The sequence below is a fragment of the Balaenoptera borealis genome (genome assembly GCF_965194805.1).
Source record: "Balaenoptera borealis genome assembly, chromosome: 18".
NCBI classification, from domain to species: domain Eukaryota; kingdom Metazoa; phylum Chordata; class Mammalia; order Artiodactyla; family Balaenopteridae; genus Balaenoptera; species Balaenoptera borealis.
In genome coordinates, this window is record NC_138877.1 from 61,698,997 (window position 1) to 61,714,897 (window position 15,901).

The 15,901-nt window shown below is 38.7% G+C and overlaps 1 protein-coding gene and 1 long non-coding RNA gene across 4 annotated transcripts in view; both read left to right on the forward strand.

The window, feature by feature from the left end:
* Positions 1 to 15,901, forward strand: part of GPC5 (glypican 5) — a gene marked incomplete at its 5' end in the record, with an annotated part of 1,368,327 nt that overhangs the window by 183,011 nt on the left and 1,169,415 nt on the right. The gene's annotated exons all lie outside the window — the stretch shown is intronic.
* Positions 1,805 to 15,119, forward strand: LOC309615967. The gene is made up of 2 exons (XR_014237197.1): positions 1,805 to 10,289; positions 10,596 to 15,119. It is a non-coding gene; the product is annotated as an uncharacterized lncRNA (long non-coding RNA).

A 15,901-nucleotide genomic window follows, 5' to 3' on the forward strand; every position in this document is an offset into this window, starting at 1 on the left:
TCTTTGGAAGCCAGCATCTATTAAGATTTTATAATAACAGTGAAAGGAGCCTCTGAAGGATTGTTTTTTCAGATAAGATCTCATGGAATACTTAGACTTTAAATAGTAGATGTATGCTTGATTGTTATTTCTAGGCGATTGGAGAGAACAGAATCAGGGCTGAGATGCTCAATAAATAATGCTACCTTGGTATCTTTCTCTCCCCACTCTACACAGGTTTAAAAGCAATTTAGAGATAGAGATAAAGCCAGGCATATATATATATATATATATATATATATATATATAGTGTAATCTTGTCACTGATATGGATGAATTTAGGAAATTTGGATCTTCTAGGCGAGTGTATTTGCTAAGTTTGCCCTTACATTGGAAAGACTCAGCACATTTAATTCCAGTTAGAGTCAATGACTGCTCTGGGTGATATCAGATCTCCCCACAAGAGGGCCTCCCTCTCTACCTTACAGAATGGAAGAGCATGCTTTCTGTGGGCAGGGTGGCTGCCGAACAAAGGCAGAGGAAGAAAAGAACTGAGTCATCCTTGACCAGTACCTGCTCTGAAGTTTTCTAATCAGAAAATTCACATTTCCTCCTCTGGGGGAGACGTGAGAGGAGAAAAGAAAGAGGGTCAAGAAGTGACTTTAATGAATGACCCTCAACAAGGAGTAGGAGATAAGTGATCTTACCTAACATTTTGCACATAGTTTTTTCTCTTAATCCATTGGCCTAACGATAGGTTAATATTATCAGTTTTCAATGAATAATTAATTTTTGTTTTCAATAATAGTATTTTTCAATTGATTCATTTTCAAAAGGTTACTTTTTTTTTTTTTTTTTTGTCTTTACTTGTCTGATTTCTCTATCTCAGTTGGTTCTGAACCTGACCAGGGAACAGGGGATCCCTTTACTGGAATAGCTAGAATTCATTATCTTGTACCTTGGGCCAGAAAACTTGAGAAAGACCCAGAGAGTGGAATTTAGGGATAAAAATTACTAATATGTACCTGATAGGTGACTTAAAGCCTTAGATATTAGCAAGTAAGTATCACTTGGGTTTTGGCTTTGTTATGAACTTTCAAAACTTTGGTTGGTTTTTAGCTGGTGGAGCCTGGTCAAGTAGCTTCATGCCTTTGGCTATTAAGCATGGGGAACTTCCTGTAGACCTTGGTGCTCCATTTTATGGTCTTTGCCCAAATATATGTGGCTGTTTTTATGCTGGCAAGTAAGCAGGATATGTCTTTACAAAACACTAGCCATTTAGGAGGTCAGAGAACATGGGCTGCTGGTGCGCACTGAACTACACAGGCACAGTTCAAGCCCCGTATTGCAGCCAAGTGGCAGACAGGCATGAAAATACCAAAAATATGTGTTTTAGTCTTCAAAACAAATAGTGCTTCAGTTAAAAAAAAAGATCTGAAGGCAGCCAAGAACGACATGTGTCGTGGAGAACCACCAGGCGGTGCTAGCTGTAAACTCTTTGAGGGCAGGCAATACTAAGAGAGAGGCTTCAAGTCCTTTCACTAAAATTAGGACAAAATGAGGGAACCGGTCATTAAAAACTCCTGTGACTGTTTCTAGATATAAGAATTGGAGAAAGGAGAAATCAGAGAGTTTGGAAAATACTCGTCAGTTTTATTATCAGGACAGGAATAGTGAGAGAATAAAATGAAAGGGAAGAAGACAGACTGATTCAGCTGGAAGGAGAGAGAGATTTTGTTAAGGAGAACTGCTGGCAACTTAGACAACCAACTGGGAGAGATGAAAGGGAACTGAGATGGTGGAGAGAGACAAAGGAGGTGCAACTACATCTTAAATGTTCATCCAGCGGGTATTAGGCAATGACGATCTGTTAGGTCTTCCTAGATCACAAACAGTAACTAAGCATAATAAAGTCTAAGAGAGACAAAATTTCAGAGAGCCAACTGGAACAATTAATCTAACAGGGTAAAAGAAACAGGGTAAAAGGGTAAACAGGGTAAAAGAAAGAAAGATGGCCTTTTAAGGCTAAACCTTGAAAAAGAGTATAATGTGGTTGCCAGGGGCAACTGGGGACTGGGGGTACAAAGTTTAAATTATGCAAGGTGAATAAGTTCTGGGGATCTTCGGCAGTGTGACTATGGTTGGTAATATTGTATTGTACACTTGAAATTTGTTAAAAGAGTAGATTTTAAGTGTTCTCAACAAAAAAAGAGAAAATATTAAGTATGTGAGGTGATAGTGTGGTGATTATTTCACAATGTATATATATATCAAAACATTAATTATACACCTTCAATATATACTTTTTTATTTGTCAACTATATCTTAATGATGCTGAGTGGGGGAAATCCACATCTGTCCTTATAAGTATACTTTCAACTGTTTATCAAAAAGCTTTGTGCAATTATTCTCTCTCAACCTAGACTTTGTAACAACAGGTTTCTTTTCTTAAGAACTTTTCAATTTTACTTCAGGGTTGGAATTCTAAAGATTTACCCACCAAAGAATATAAGAACACAAATGGAAAATTAAAATTCTTTACAATGTCGAAAAAAAGCTGAAGCTTGAAAGATCATAGTAGGACTTCTGAGATTGTGTTGGCTGTATTAAGTAAGTATAAAATATCTGGATATGTTTGAGAGGGGAAAACGTAATAGCTGTGTAAAATGATCAGAGAGTTGGTAGGTGATTGATGTACAAGGTGACACATTCATTGTAAGTCATCATAGGAATCACCCATGTTTTTAGGAAACAAACCCAAGAGATACATGGAATTAGGATTCTAAGGGAAGCAGCAAGAGCAAGAGAGACAGGCTCATTAGAGGGGATCCAGGCAAGATAATGATACTTTGAGTCCAACCTCGGTTTAGCTGTTCAAACAATACTTTTATTAGTCTCAGTACTTCTTGACTTAATCTCATGATAGGAGATGAAAACAAGAGGGTTATGTCAGAAAATAAAATATCTGAGCCAGAGAACAAAGGGAAATGTAACGGAAAGAAGACTCTTGAACACAGCAAGCAGCGCTGCCCTACCTGAGTTAGAGAAGGAAAGGGGCCAACCTCAAAGCAAAGAAAATCATTGAAAGCTTAGCTGAATCACCTTGAAAAAAGTAGAAAACAGCAGAGAGAAAGAAAATGTTAAAGGCATAGTCCAGATTGTAGGAAAATATATACCAAAGGGAAAAGCTACTTAACTCCTGGAACAATGAAAAGCTGTTGAAATAAGGGACAATGGAGGATCGTGGCAGAGGGCTTTGTCCTCACTAAGCCCCTAGGGTCACAGACTTTAGAAAGACCATCTGCATCTCCCGCTCAGGGGTCTGAAGAAGCAATTCTTGGGTTGGTACATGTGTGGGAACAGGTTTGAGAGGCGGTTTCTTATGTCTTAGCGGTATCCTGGGGAAAGTTAATGATCACAGCCACCATGGCCTAGCGTGGAGCTTACGCTCAACTAAGCCTGAGGTGCGAGAAATATGGAGCTCAAATAAAAAAGAAGAGAAAGAAGTTTTGATTATGCAGAAAGGAAAAGGGAGGTCCTACGAATAAGACTTGGTGACCGAGTTTGCCACCCATGTGTATTTCTACATTTTGTAGGAAAACAGGAATGCCATTCTCTGAGAGAAGATAGTAAGCGTAGATCAATTCCCCCCTCCAGTTATGGTGAATATAAAAAGCCAACTTTTACCTCTTGATGCAAAAATACTCTTGATTGGGTTTCAGTTCCCAGTATACATATATATATATATATATATATCGCCTCTGTACATCAGGCATAGATGGATGACATCCTGGTGTAGCTGAACATCTACTCCTCAGATACCACTCTGGGTATTGTTCTGGTCTTCAGCAAAAGTACTGGGTTCTAGGAATGCCATTTTTCTTGGAACAGCTGCTCTAATGACTGGGGTTTGCCTTGATTTCTAACTTTTGTGAGCGTGGAGCCACCGTCCTGATAGTCTTACGTGGTCTATTAACTCTTCAGACTCTCTAATAGTGAGACATGTAAGTGGTTTTGGTATTGAACTAATTTAAATTTGGAGGTGCTTCTTGCGGAAGATAGCTCAGTTTGGTGCCCCTGAAGGAAATCTGGTTGAACTCAGGCATCAAGAGCATCTCTGGTTGAGACTGAGGAGGGGAAATTGGAGCACCTTAACTTGTATTTGTTCTTCCAATGGATCTTAAGTTTGGGGTTTCAACATCAGCTCTTAAGAGCAAGAGAATTTGACCTTGACCTTTAAATATTTGGGCAATTTCTTTTTCCTGAGAACTTGGTAGTGGAGGTTATGTTCAAATCTGGGGTGTCTTTATGTTGTTAATTTTGTTATGAACCCTTTGAGCTGTAGTGGGCAGTATGGCTGGACATCATTTGGGACTGGAATTAGAATACAGGGTGAGTTTTCAGCATAGTACTGAATGGCATTGTATTTAATTAGGCATTTGTGTGTGAGTGTGTGTGTGTGTGTGTGTGTGTGTGTGAAATGTCATACCCTTTCAGAGCTAAAATTTACCCACAGCGGTTGCAAGAAGGTAAAAAAAAAATGCAATTATTGGCTTGGGCACAGTGTAGCCAGGCATTTGGGAACATGACAGCACTGATGCTTCACAGTTGAGTGAATGAAGGCTTCTGGGGACTTTCAGGGTGAAGGGACTTCTTTCCCTTGGCATCATGTACCCACATGGCGAGAGATCTCTTAGTATAACAACTTGAATCTCTCTCCACTCTCTGTCTTACTTCTTCCCCTCAGGGGAGGGAAATGACTTATCTGGTCAGTGGATTTGGAGACAGAATTGAGCTTACTTAGCTCAGGTTCTTCCTCTTTCTTTCCCTTTGGGGTTTGATAGCCTGCAGAGAGCACACATTCTGTTCTGCACCTTCGTGAACTAGGATTTCCTGAGGCAGCTTCCCATGGAGAGGCCTCTGATGGTGCAGTTGTGCCCATGACCAGCTGGATACACCCACAGGGAATTAGGCAGATGGAGTTAGTAAGTCCCGTCAGCCGAACACCTAAGCCATGTATGTCAGTATGGCTTTTATCAATAATAAAACAGGTATTTGTTCTCCATCTGCTTGACTCCTGTGACTGTCTCTGAATTAGTGTCAAACTTGGGTAGGGAATGAAGACGTCATTTACTGGGTTCTCTCAAACCTCACCTTAGAGGATCATGACATCTCCTAATGGAATAGATTATTTTGTTAATGTTTTAAAGTAAAAATCTTATTATTCAATTATAATCTGTTTCTAAAATTTCTGAGGTTGATTAGCCATAAAGTATTGTACTTTAGAAAGTATAAAAGAATGTTGGGTCTTAAATGAAAAAGACACGGAAACATATAATCAGGATTTTGAATGGCAAGTAGTCTTGGAAGTTGTTTATCCCAATGCATTCATTTAATATTTTTTAGTGGTTGAAGAAACTGAGAGAGGATAAGATACTAGCTTAGGTCGCACAGCTGATTTGTGGTAGAATCATTTCTTTTTTTCTTCTAAAGCCTTGACATGAGCTGAGTTTATTCTTGTCGTTGAATTAGAACAAAAACAAATGATTAACCAAAGTCCTATAAATCTAAGAACTGCTTTTAAAACAAATCACCTAACTTAACTCACTCTTCCCATCAAGTACACTCCGTTGTTTATGGTGCCCTCTTTACCCTTTTGAGAGTAACAGTTTTTTCTCTACCTTCTTTATTTCACTTGATAAATACCGATGTCTTTCCGTGTTTCTACTGGAGCTTGAAATTAATGTAGTTTTCTACACCAATATTACCAATTATGTGAGCAATTATAGGGCTTAACTAATGTTGAAGAGTAGCAGAGGGGTAGATTGCACTGTTAAGAAGAATGTTCTATTTAACAGATGCATATGATTAGGCTGGAGAGACAGACAATGATTTGGTCACAACACCTGTCTTGCCGCTTTCCCATCCTCGAGGCACCAACATTTCCCTCAACAACTGCAAGAATTTACACTCCTTAACTACTGGTTCTCCCTCATTTCACCATGCAATTTTGTTGCAGAATGTGTAGTTTGTTTTTCATCCCTTTGTGTGCATATGATGCTACTCCCTGAAGTTAGAATTTTAGAGTTGAGCAAGACTTTAGGTTAGATTGAAAGATGAATATATTGAGACACAGGGAAGTGGCTTGCCCAGAGTTGGCATACCCACTAATGAGAGAAACCCAGACTTGGACCCCAACTCTTAATTTTGGAGGAAAGAAAGGTCTTTTTTTCTTTTGTATATAAGCCTAATATAAACCCATGTAGAAACTTACAGCAATAGAAGTATAAAAATGAAAATGCAAATTGTATATAATTACACAATTCAGAGGTAACCCTGACCTTTGACCTTTGATGTATATCTCTCCAGATATCTCCAGATATCTCTCTCTGCCTATTTACACCTATCATCCTAAATATTTGTCCAAGTTAATGTAAATATCCATGCACCACTACTTTAAATATCAGTTTGATAATACATTTCACTGATACATCTTATTTTATTTAAACATCCACCTGTTGCTTAACATGTTTGCCCAATCAATATTTTTCTTTATGTTATCTATTTTTTTCCTGGCAATTAAAATACCACTGAATATTTGCTTTAATATCTTTATTATATAATTGTATTATGCTTATTTTATATATATTATCTGGGATGTATTGTAGTGAAGGCTGTGGGGTAGAGTTTCAGCTTTGTATTTTCCAAGATAGTAACTGGTTTCCCAGTGGTACTTACTGAATTGCCTTTTTCTCCCTACACTGATGCATTGATGCCAGGTATTCAGAGGTTTATATTTGCAGATAAACTTTAGAATTATCGTGTCAATTTCATATTTTCCACCCCCCTGGGATTGTACTGAATTTACAGATTTCATTTAGGGAAGAAACTGACATCTTTACAATGTAGAGTCTTCCTATTCAAGAAGAAGATGATATCTCTGCATTTATGTGAGTCTCCTTTATCTCCCTCAGTAATTTTATAGTTTTCTTTATTACAATTTCTGCACATTCTTATTGCTTATTTCCTTTTTTGGTTGTTGTTACTGTTAGATTTATACAATTCACTTATATTTACATTTAACAGTATTAGAGATTCTGTATTTTTTAGGTGTTTGGGATTTTCAAACTACACAGTAACATACCTTAAAATAATCATTTTTCAATTTTGCCAATATTTATCCTTCTATTTTATTCTTATTTTTTAATTGCATTGTGCAGCACTTACAATGTGAATGATCGTGCTGTTTATAAGTATCTTTACCTTCTCTCTGATTTTAATAGAAGGGTACTATTGTTTTATCATTTCATATGATGTCTGTGTCAAATATGTGTTCAATTAAGTATATGACTTACAAAGCTTGTAAAATGGAAGTTCTATTTTCATTAAAAACATAGATATATATTATCTGTGTATATACTTATGTATATGTATACACTGTATATACACTATGTATATATGTATATGTATTTGTGTACGTATACATATATACAGATACTTATATGTGTGTGTGTATCCTTTTAAATCAAATTCAGATCACCATGAAATAATTCTTTTTTGTTCTGTGATTATAGTAAACACATAGTGGCATTTTATACTCATGAGTATAGCATAGATAAATAGAAATGTGTGGGTCGTGGTAAGATGATCTCCGATGGTGTACCAAGTATATCTCCCAGTGTCATGTTTTGCTGCTAAAATTCGATTGAAAAGATTTCTTTTTTAATTAATGAATGTGCCTTTTATCAATGACTTATTCATTAATTTAAATTACTGGGGTGAATTATTCAAGTAGGTTTGACACCTTAGTATAAATCAGAAAACCACATCTTGAATATGTTGTGGAAAAGATGAGGTGTGTATGGGCAGGGTAAGGGGAGAGTTACAATGTAGGAAATTCTCTTACCTCTTGCTGGGTACCTGGGGATGTAGGAGAATATCAGAGATTGAGAAAGTTTGTTAAAATTGGATTTGGAAGTAAGAAAGTTGTGCTTTTCATAGAGTGTATTTATAATGTAATCTAGGTTCATGTTTAAATATCTCTTTCTCTAAAAGAATGAGGGATAAACCCATGCCTGAGGCTGGAGATTTACATATTAAATGTGAATGGATGACCTTAAAATATTAAATGTTTTATGAAAGAAGAAATTCTCAAGGGACAGTGGAACTATCCTTTTATTACGCCTGGTGACTGTGGACAAGGGCTGTACAATCATGCAGGATGGAAGGATGTGGAAGCCACATGAGTTTATAATTCTAGAAAGAGTAAGAACTGGTGGTGGAGTTCAAGAAAAGCTACAACAGCATGAAAAATAGCCCAGAACAGGAGAAAAGGCTAGAAAAGGGCCAGGAAACACTGATGTAGATGGAAGAATATTGGAACACCATGACCCAAGACCTCATTGCTGAGGTGATGATGGAATGGAGGTGGTGAGAAAAAGTACTTGCCAGAAAAGAGAACTCAGAAGACCTTTGCTACTCTGGTGAAGGAAACGATTTTGACCCCAAAAGTCCTACTTAGTTTTGGTCCCTAAATTGGATTTTGTATTCCAGAGACCAAGAAGGACTGAGCACACCTTGCATTGGGGCAAGAGCTGGACTCATTTTTCAAGAGCTCCTCTGTTAGGAGAGTTATCTCCCTCCACCCTCGGTACCCCTCTCTACCTGTGACTAACTGATTTGCTGACAGCTGATCGGATGGGATCACCTTCTGCCTTAGTAGACTCTAGTCTTCCAATAAATCAACAGGCAGAGAAAGAAAGGAATACTTCATGACAAGAGGAGAAGGTAGGAAAATACCAGGGCCTGGAAACAATCTCATTTGCCTTTAGACATAGTAAAAAGCAAAGCTGAGATGGGTCAGAGCAAGTACGGGGAGGGGACTCTCACCCAGGGGCCAGGCTGACAGTAGTGTAACTCTCAACTTCCGGAACTTCGTTTCTCTAACTTCAGAACTAGCCTGATAGATAAACAAAATGTGAAGTGTCTTCTCTGTTCCTCTAATTTTTAAATCTTTGTACTTTCCCTTATCAATTTATTTCCAGGATGCTTTATTCTTTTTTTTTTTTTTTGATTTACAATGGACATTTCTAAATTAGTTAGTGATGGCTTAAATGTAGAACTCTAAATTGATGAGTGAGTTTAAAAATCTTTTTGTAAACAGAGACTATTATTTTTAAGAGTAAGCCATGTCTTAAAAATGAAAAAAATAATATCTATACCTAAATGTTCTATTTCCTTAGTTTAATTTTTCTGAAAAATGATATATCAACTTTTAGGATGAATTATTAGTCTACAAGTAAGCTGAGATTCAGCAAAAAAAAATCAATGGGTGACTTAAATTTGAGGTCTTTTATTCCTTGAAAAATAAAAAAAATGAGATGATAATTCAAGAAGGTAAAAAAAAATCTGAGGAAATAGTAAGTTTGAGTCCATCTTGTATCAAAGATGAGTGCAAGCAGTATTTTTTATATGCTTTCTATTAGCAAGTATATTACAAAAAAAAAAACTGCTGTAAACTTTCCCTTGTTTTATTTTAGGAGGCAATATTTTAAGTTTAGGAAGTTTGACTCACCTTTTCCTTAGCCCCCCTGTCTTAATTACTTCCCACTACAGGTGTGTGGAATATTATATTAAAGTTTGTCAGAATAAATAAAGTTAGAAAAAAATAAGTCATCGGGGGAAGGAGGAAGGAAGGGTGTAAATACAGTGAGGCTGGAGGATAAAAAAAAATACAACACACACCTGGTTTGGGATCAGTAGGAGAAAAGTGACACATGAAGAGACCAAGAAGGACTAACTAGAGACATATAAGGAGAACTAGAAGGGAGTGATAACACACAAGCCCAGCAAGGGAGCGTTCCAAGAATGATGGTGTGGTCAGTCGGCATGGTCAACCACTGCAGAAAGTTCTATAAAGATAAATATGACAAGCATCTGTGGAGCTTGGCAATATGGAAGTGGTTGGTGATACCAGAGAGAAAAGGGATGGAAGTGAAAGCCAGATGGCAGTCGGAGTGAAAGTGGCAAGGGAAGAGGAATTAGAGGGGACGTCAGGTTATAGGAAGAGCTTTGCTCTTGAGCATGTTTTATTCTAAGGATACAGAAGCATAAGAAGGGGAGCCATTGATTGAAGATAAAGCGCAGAGAAGTGATTGATGTATTGTGGGTCCTGGGAATGGGGGATGCGACTGAGTAGGTTGTTGAATCTGGGACAAAAAGAGCAACCTGGTTCTTCAGAGATAGGAAGGGAGTTGGAATAACGGTTGTAGATGAAGAGCAGCTCTTGGTTGGCCCTTAAGTAACATGAGGTCTTTTTTTTTTTTTTTCTTTTTTTATTTATTTATGGCTGTGTTGGGTCTTCGTTTCTGCCCGAGGGCTTTCTCCAGTTGCGGCAAGCGGGGGCCGCTCTTCATCGCGGTGCGCAGGCCTCTCACCATCGCGGCCTCTCTTGTTGCGGAGCACAGGCTCCAGACGTGCAGTCTCAGTAATTGTGGCTCACGGGCCCAGCTGCTCCGCGGCATGTGGGATCTTCCCAGACCAGGGCTCGAACCCGTGTTCCCTGCATTGGCAGGCAGATTCTCAACCACTGCACCACCAGGGAAGCCCAACATGAGGTCTTGATATTGAAGACTGCACCGAGGTAAAAGACAGAATGTTTAGCATGCCAGTTCTCATGTTGTGTGATTTTTTTCTCCTTGCAGTGTACTATAACTTGAGAATGGGAAGGGAGGAGAGCAATGATTGGATGGATTCGGTGATAGGGTTTTATAAAGACAGGTGTGACAGAAAAGCAAGAGGGTAAGAGAGTTGTGCTTAATAGGCTGGCTAGAGAAAAAGGTAAATGCAGAGTGGGTCAACAGACCTGAAGACTGGTTATCAGGAAAATAGTAATTCCAACATCAACTAACAGGTTTGTTGTCAGTTTGAGTGTGCAAGTCCTGTGATGATAGAAATCCTGTGGTCAAAGAGTGTGTAGCATATGAAGACTCCCAGATTTACTCTACAAGGCAATACACTTTAGGTATTTGAAGAAGGATAGACGTGTGATTTGAAACCAGACTAAAAAGAGGTGTACAATTCATGAAAATATGTGTACATGTCTGTAAGTGAGAGCAGGTAGGTGGATGTAAAAGTGAAGAAGAATTAGGGGGCATTTGCAATTCAAACTAGGGATCACATTCTGAAAATACTGTTTATTTTAAACTTTCATAACTTATGCATAAAATTATTATTATCCATTAAAATTAAGAGGATGTTCAAACAAGGCAATGAAAGAAACTATTTATGAGAAAAGTAGCATACTTAGGAACATAGGACAATGAGTATGTGTGTATGTGTGTAGCTCAAATTTACCTGTGACATTCATTCATGTGATATATGAATGGTTACCCTCTGTTTGTGCAGGGTATATATTTGGCAAACATATCAGGAATAAATATAGTAGAAACCTCCATATAAATCATCCATGAAAGGTGCTGGTGCATCATGGAGAAAGTCTGCCCCTGTAGGTTAACCCTGTCATTGATAGCAGAGTAACACATTCTACGTTTGTCCCTTTTATTAAAATTAATGTTTCATGTCATTATTGAAAGCAAAAGTTATCCTAAAATGTATTATTTCATAGGTTTGTATTGTATATGTAGTGGCCATGGGAATTGGCCTCACAGATCTCCAACTATAGGGATCTGACCTGACCAAGGGCACAGGTGCTAAGCTGTGACATCCTTAACCGCATCCTGTTGAGGCCACGCCCCCAGGGCTGCTCCCTGCCAGTCATGAGTGAGTGCGGCAGGGAAATTAAGTCAGGCCTGTTCCTAGGACACATGGGAGGGACTCCTGTGACTACTGACTTTGACTCCTGGCTTCCCTGACTGCCTCGCTGAATCTTCCTTAGACTACAAGGGACTGGGGCACTGCCCCCTCCAGCCTTCTCTTCCCTCCTTTACTCCTCGTAAGACTTGCATCATGGTCTGAAAGCTCTCCCAGTGTTTTCTGGACCCCTCCCAATTTTCTCTCATGGGCACACTCCTAGTAAGATCTTTGCAAGTCATCGTATCTTGGCATCTGCTTCTTAGAGGACCCTGCCTAACTGTATTTGTCAGAGTTCTCCAGAGAAACAGAACCAATAGGATGAATGTGTGTGTGTGTGTGTGTATATGTAAATGTATATGGACTTGGTTTACATGATTATGGAGGCTGAGAAACCGCACGATCTGCTGTCTGCAAGCTGGAGAACCAGGAGAGCCAGCGATATAGTTAGTTATAGGCCAAGTCCAAAGGCCTGAAAACCAAACGTGCTGATGGTGTAACTTGCAGTCTGTGGGCAGGAGAAGACATGTTCCAGGTCAAGCAACCACGCAGAGAGAGCAAAGCCTTCCTTCCTCTGCCTTATTGTTCTGTTCAGGCTCAGCAGGTGGGATAATGTCTACTCACAATGAAGAGGGCCATCTTCTTAACTCAGTCTACTGATTCATATGCTAATCTTTTCTGGAAATAGTGTTTAACCAGATATCTGGGCACCCCTCGACGCAGTCAACTTGCACGTAAAACTAACCGTCACACTGACACACTGTATCAGGGACTATACAACCATGTACCGAAGAGGCCTACGCTCAGACAAATTTAAGGCCATAACAAAGGCATTTAATCTTGTTCTCTGAAAACAGTGGTGATCATGAAATCAGAAAGGTGCTTACTCACTGTTGGAACCCATCCAGCTCAAGAAGCCTTCTCTGTTAGGCTTTCCTTCACTTTTGATTCACTCAACAGTGATCCTCTTGCCTTTGAACTTCTTGATAAGATGATATACTACATGGAAAGTTACCTTAGTGTGCGCAGTGCTATCTTGAGTCCAGGATCCTTCCCTGTAGCCTTTTCATTCATTTATCCAACATTTATTGCAAACTGATTTTATGTCGGGCATGAGCCTAGACTCTGGAACACAAGTGCTATGTGTTGAACATAGAGATTTATTACAAGAAGGGCACAATTTTTCTTCCCATAAAAAGCAAAATAATATTGTCTTCAATTACATTAAGATAGTATTTTTTTCTTAGTGGAGAAGCAAATTAAGTACAATAAAAAACTGAAGTAAAATAAGAAATTGCCATTCTGTTATATGTGAAACAATGAGGACGTCAACTCTATTTTTGGATGTATATAACTGCTTTTTCTGGGGGCAGAGAGTGGTTCAGAAGGGCTTTTAAGGTTCAAGTCATTTTTATTATTTTATTTTATAAATATAACAGGTTTATTATAAAAAAGTAGAAAATACAAGGTAACAGAATAAAACCCTAAATTCTTTATAACGCTAGCATCCAGAAATAATCACTCTTGACTTTGTGCTGTATATCCTTCCAGATGTCTTATCATAAAACACACATACAGGTATACTACCATCAATCATTTTTCCATACAGTTACTGAACATCTATTAATTCATCTATCCAGGTTCCCACCATCCTGGAACTTGAGTTTCAGTACAATGTAGCATCTCTGGAGCAAGGTTCTGTGAGTGCCATCTCTCTCTCTGTCCTGTACTACTGTTTATCAATGGACATGCCACGTTGCACAGCTGAGACTGGTTCCATGTCTTTAAAATGAGGTAATAACTGTAACTACCGCAGGGGTCCTAGTGAATACAAAACAAGCTTGCATTCAGTAGAATGCCCAGTTTATAGCAAGTGCTGAGTCATTGCTGTTATTACCTCACTACTAGTTGCCCCTTCCTGATATTACTTAGAGATCACTGGCGACCATAAAATCGATAAATCCTCAGTGCTCTTCACTCTGATTATGCCGCAAACTGCCCTGTGACTGTAGTCGGGGCTTATATTTGGAATCACGGTGAGTTCTTCTCTCCACAGCGTGTATCATGCGGAGCACATTTATGCTGGTCAGCAGCCACAGAGTCCTTTTGCTTACCTGAGTTGTGGCATGTTGGGGCATAACTACAGAACCCGTTTATGGGCCCTCACCCCATCCCAGTGCCCTCTCAAGTGAATTTTAGTGTGTTCCACTTGGCTTTTTTCTTTGAATTATCCCAAACATACCATCCAAATTTGGTGGAATTTTTTCAGGGAGTAACAAGTCACTGGAAACTTAGTTTTATTGCTACTGATGTCTATAGCCAGGTTTATCAATTGCATAGCTTTTTTTTCTTTTTCACACACACACACACACACTGTATTTTATTTTTACAAGAGATAAATAAACTGACACCAAACATTGTACATGGATGACCACAACAAAAGCAACAATGATTGCAATTACCAAACATGAAACACACTCATACTATGTCATAATATTGACATTCAGTCCAGTAATCCTCCACTGTAACAGCTCCTTTACTTTGCAGTGAAAATTGATTTGTATATTCTTTGCCTCTGAGTCCTTGTGGGATTTTTTTTTTTTTATTCAAACAGAAAGTCACAAAAATTATACTCATCCTCATCAGTTCACTCAGTCCCATGTAATTAATTTTTTTTATCTTGATCTTCTGTTAGCACTTTTATGAATTCATCAGTTTTCCATTAGACTCCTGAAAATGCTTATTCATTCAGTTCAGCAGTACAGTCAGTTACCAGAAACCTGTACTTGTCAGTCTTTTCCATGAATTCCTTGAAGATGAAACCCTTTTATAGGAATATTTTTGCAAAAGCATCAGAGTACACCCAGAACTGTCTGTAAATGACAAAAGACTTAAAAATGACCACGGTTAAAGATTTGATGAAAGTTCATAATAATTCAATTGACAAGGAAATTTAGTTATTTCTGAGATATACATTTTAAAGTAATAACTAGGGCTTCCCTGGTGGCGCAGTGGTTGAGAATCTGCCTGCTAATGCAGGGGACACGGGTTCGAGCCCTGGTCTGGGAAGATCCCACATGCCGCGGAGCGGCTGGGCCCGTGAGCCACAATCACTGAGCCTGCGCGTCTGGAGCCTGTGCCCCGCAACGGGAGGGGCCGCGATAGTGAAAGGCCCGCGCACCGCGATGAAGAGCAGTCCCTGCACCGCGATGAAGAGTGGCCCCCGCTTGCCGCAACTAGAGAAAGCCCTCGCACGAACCGAAGACCCAGCACAGCCAAAAATAAATAAATAAATAAAAATAAAAGTAGCTATAAAGTAATAACTAGAATTATGATTTATAACATTATACCAGAACATATAAGATTTTTAGAAATTTCATGTAATGTCTGAAACATTTATATTAACATATTTCCATACAAATAACCCAAAGAAAGGTTAGTATTAGTTGTTTTATTTTTGTTTGTTTGTTTTTTTATACTGCAAATTCTTATTAGTCATCAGTTTTATACACATCAGTGTATACATGCCAATCCCAATCGCACAATTCAGCACACCACCATCCCCACCCCACCGCGGTTTTCCCCCTTTGGTGTCCATACGTTTGTTCTCTACATCTGTGTCTCAACTTCTGCCCTGCAAACTGGTTCATCTGAACCATTTTTCTAGGTTCCACATACATGCATTAATATACGATATTTGTTTTTCTCTTTCTGGCTTATTTCACTCTGTATGACAGTCTCTAGATCCATCCATGTCTCAACAAATGACTCAATTTCGTTCCTTTTAAGGGCTGAGTAATATTCCATTGTATGTATGTACCACACCTTCTTTATCCATTCGTCTGTCAATGGGCATTTAAGTTGCTTCCATGACCTTGCTATTGTAAATAGTGCTGCAATGAACATTGGGGTGCTTGTGTCTCTTTGAGTTATGGTTTTCTCTGGGTATATGCCCAGTAGTGGGATTGCTGGATCATATGGTAATTATATTTTTAGTTTTTTAAGGAACCTCCATACTGTTCTCCATAGTGGCTGTATCAATTTACGTTCCCACCAACAGTGCAAGAGGGTTCCCTTTTCTCCACACCCTCTCCAGCATTTGTTGTTTGTA